Here is a 4,695-nt window from a genome sequence, read left to right on the forward strand (position 1 = left end):
TGATTCTATGTATAAAACTAGTATGTAATGACAGTTGGATCCTGCTAGGAGTAATCAGTTCAGTAGCCATAGCGATGCAAAACGAATATGTTAATTAGATCTAATTCGTTAAGTTAAGTTAATTTAGTATAGCTCCTTGGGTTTGATCCTTGGAGTATCATCTTCGTTGTAAAACTATATTCACGATCGGTATTGCAGACACCACCTCAATTCATTCATTTAGTTGCAATATTTACACTGGGATGTTAGTATGTTCGGAGGCGGTCAAGTGTTTGGAGCCATTGCCGAGGACGCAACACTACTAATTGATTTTAATTTTGAGTTTTATAGGATAATTTGGAATTTATAATTGTAGATACAATTTTTTATTGTTACTAACATCTTTTATTTTTTTTAGTTTCAGTGTAGGACTCGTAGTGTGGATATTATAAGCGAGTCACTGATCTAGAGAGAATAATCTGTAGGAATCGTCAATAGCCATAGCAGTTGCAAAACCAATCACCTGTTGCAAGTAATCTACCATGCGATAACCCGTTGTTTGATGAGGTAAACGAACTTAACATCCAAGACTTACCACCACCACCGCAATTACCAGCAAACCCTTCGATGGCATGAGAAGGGCGAAACCTAAGGGATTACGCACTACCAAATATGGTGATGGTTCAAGGTAGCCTTACAAGGCCAACCATTATGGAAAATAATTTTGAAATAAAATCGACCATGATCTAGATGATCCAAAATAATCTGCAATTCAGAGGCACCATGACGGATGACCCAAATCAACATCTAAAACGGGTCCTTCAATTTTGTGATGCATTTAAATATAACGGGGTCATTAATGAAGCTATTCATCTTCGGTTGTTTCCCTTATCCTTGATCGATATTCGTTTAAGTTAAAGTTAAAGTTAATTTAGTATTAGCCTTCCTTGGGTTTGATCCTTGGAGTACTCACCTACTTCGTTGTAAAACTATATTACAACCTGACTCGTATACTTGCAGACACCACCTCAATTCGATTCATTTAGTTGCAATATTTACACTCTGGATGTTAGTATGTCCGGAGGCGGTCAAGTGTTTGGTGCCTTTGCCGAGGAGGCAACGCTACTAAATTGATTTTAATTTTTGAGTTTTATAGGATAATTTGGAAATTTATAAATTGTAGATACAATTTTTTATTGTTACTAACATCTTTTATTTTTTTTAGTTTCAGTGTATGACTCGTAGTAGTGGAACAGTTATAGAGCGAGTCACTGATCTAGAGAGAATAATCTGTAGGAATCGTCAATAGCCATAGCAGATGCAAAACCAATCACTTGTTGCAAGCAATCTACTATGCGATAACCCTTGTTTGATGAGGTAAACGAACTTAACATCCAAGACTTAGCACCACCACCGCTATTACCAGCAAACCCTTCGATGGCATGAGAAGAGCGAAACCTAAGGGATTATGCACTACCAATCTGGTGATGGTTCAAGGTAGCATTACAAGGCCAGCCATTATGGAAAATAATTTGAAATAAAATCGACCATGATCTAGATGATCCAAAATAATCTGCAATTCAGAGGAACCATGACGGATGACACAAATCAACATCTAAAACGGGGTCTTCAATTTTGTGATACATTCTAATATAACGGGGTCATGATGAAGCTATTCATCTTCGGTTGTTTCCCTTATCCTTGATCGATATTCGTTTAAGTTAAAGTTAAAGTTAATTTAGTATTAGCCTTCCTTGGGTTTGATCCTTGGAGTACTCACCTACTTCGTTGTAAAAACTATATTACAACCTGACTCGTATACTTGCTGACACCACCTCAATTCCATTCATTTAGTTGCAATATTTACACTCTGGATGTTAGTATGTCGGAGGCGGTCAAGTGTTTGGTGCCTTTGCCGAGGAGGCAACGCTACTAAATTGATTTTAATTTTTGAGTTTTATAGGATAATTTGGAAATTTATAAATTGTAGATACAATTTTTTTATTGTTACTAACATCTTTTATTTTCTTTTAGTTTCAGTGTATGACTCGTAGTAGTGGAACAGTTATAGAGCGAGTCACTGATCTAGAGAGAATAATCTGTAGGAATCGTCAATAGCCATAGCAGATGCAAAACCAATCACTTGTTGCAAGCAATCTACTATGCGATAACCCGTTGTTTGATGAGGTAAACGAACTTAACATCCAAGACTTAGCACCACCACCGCTATTACCAGCAAACCTTCGATGGATGAGAAGAGCGAAACCTAAGGGATTATGCACTACCAAATCTGGTGATGTCAAGATCAGCCATTATGGAAATATTGAATAAATCGACCATGATCTAGATGATCCAAATAATCTGCAATTCAGAGGAACCATGACGGATGACACAAATCACATCTAAAAGGGCCTTCATTTGTGATACATTCTAATATAACGGGGTCATTGATGAAGCTATTCATCTTCGGTTGTTTCCTTATCCTTGATCGATATTCGTTTAAGTTAAAGTTAAAGTTAATTTAGTATTAGCCTTCCTTGGGTTTGATCCTTGGAGTACTCACCTACTTCGTTGTAAAACTATATTACAACCTGACTCGTATACTTGCTGACACCACCTCAATTCCATTCATTTAGTTGCATATTTACACTCTGGATGTTAGTATGTCCGGAGGCGGTCAAGTGTTTGGTGCCATTGCCGAGGAGGCAACGCTACTGAATTGATTTTAATTTTTAGTTTTATAGGATAATTTGGAAATTTATAAATTGTAGATACAATTTTTTATTGTTACTAACATCTTTTATTTTGTTTTTAGTTTCAGTGTATGGCTCGTAGTAGTGGAACAGTTATAGAGCGAGTCACTGATCTAAAGAGAATAATCTGTAGGAATCGTCAATAGCCATAGCAGATGCAAAACCAATCACCTGTACTAATTAGATATATATTCGTTTAAGTTCAAGTTAATTTAGTATTAGCCTTCCTTGGGTTTGATCCTTGGAGTACTCACCTACTTCGTTGTAAAAACTATATTAGAACTTGACTCGTATACTTGCAGACACCACCTCAATTCCATTCATTTAGTTGCAATATTTACACTCTGGATGTTAGTATGTCCGGAGGCGGTCAAGTGTTTGGTGCCATTGCCGATGAGGCTACGCTACTGAATTGATTTTAATTTTTTAGTTTTATAGGATAATTTGGAAATTTATAAATTGTAGATACAATTTTTTTATTGTTACTAACATCTTTTATTTTCTTTTTAGTTTCAGTGTATGGCTCGTAGTAGTGGAACAGTTATAGAGCGAGTCACTGATCTAAAGAGAATAATCTGTAGGAATCGTCAATAGCCATAGCAGATGCAAAACCAATCACCTGTACTAATTAGATATATATTCGTTTAAGTTCAAGTTAATTTAGTATTAGCCTTCCTTGGGTTTGATCCTTGGAGTACTCACCTACTTCGTTGTAAAACTATATTAGAACCTGACTCGTATACTTGCAGACACCACCTCAATTCCATTCATTTAGTTGCAATATTTACACTCTGGATCTTAGTATGTCCGGAGGCGGTCAAATGTTTGGTGCCATTGCTGAGGAGGCAACGCTACTAAATTGATTTTAATTTTTGAGTTTTATAGGATAATTTGGAAATTTATAAATTGTAGATACAATTTTTTTATTGTTACTAACATCTTTTATTTTCTTTTTAGTTTCAGTGTATGTCTTGCAATAGTGGAACAGTTATAGAGCGAGTCACTGATCTAGAGAGAATAATCTGTAGGAATCGTCAATAGCCATAGCAGATGCAAAACCAATCATCTGTACTAATTAGATCTATATTCGTTTAAGTTCAAGTTAATTTAGTATTAGCCTCCCTTGGGTTTGATCCTTGGAGTACTCACCTACTTCGTTGTAAAAACTATATTACAACCTGACTCGTATACTTGCAGACACCACCTCAATTCCATTCATTTAGTTGCAATATTTACACTCTGGATGTTAGTATGTCCGGAGGCGGTCAAGTGTTTGGTGCCATTGCGAGGAGGCAACGCTACTAAATTGATTTTAAGTTTTTAGTTTTATAGGATAATTTGGAAATTTATAAATTGTAGATACAATTTTTTTATTGTTACTAACATCTTTTATTTTCTTTTTAGTTCCAGTGTATGTCTTGTAGTAGTGGAACAGTTATAGAGCGAGTCACTGATCTAGAGAGAATAATCTCTAGGAATCGTCAATAGCCATAGCAGATGCAAAACGAATCACTTGTACTAATTAGATCTATATTCGTTTAAGTTAAAGTTAATTTAGTATTAGCCTTCCTTGGGTTTGATCCTTGGAGTACTCACCTATTTGTTGTAAAAACTATATTACAACCTGACTCGTGTACATGCAGACACCACCTCAATTCCATTCATTTAGTTGCAATATTTACACTCTGGATGTTAGTATGTCCGGAGGCGGTCAAGTGTTTGGAGCCATTGCCGAGGAGACAACGCTACTAAATTGATTTTAATTTTTGAGTTTTATAGGATAATTTGGAAATTTATAAATTGTAGATACAATGTTTTTATTGTTACTAACATCTTTTATTTTCTTTTTAGTTTCAGTGTATGACTCGTAGTAGTGGAACAGTTATAGAGCGAGTCACTGATCTAGAGAGAATAATCTGTAGGAATCGTCAATAGCCATAGCAGATGCAAAACCAATCACTTG

The sequence above is a fragment of the Gossypium hirsutum genome, chromosome D07, assembly GCF_007990345.1.
Source record: "Gossypium hirsutum isolate 1008001.06 chromosome D07, Gossypium_hirsutum_v2.1, whole genome shotgun sequence".
In the NCBI taxonomy this organism is placed as follows: domain Eukaryota; kingdom Viridiplantae; phylum Streptophyta; class Magnoliopsida; order Malvales; family Malvaceae; genus Gossypium; species Gossypium hirsutum.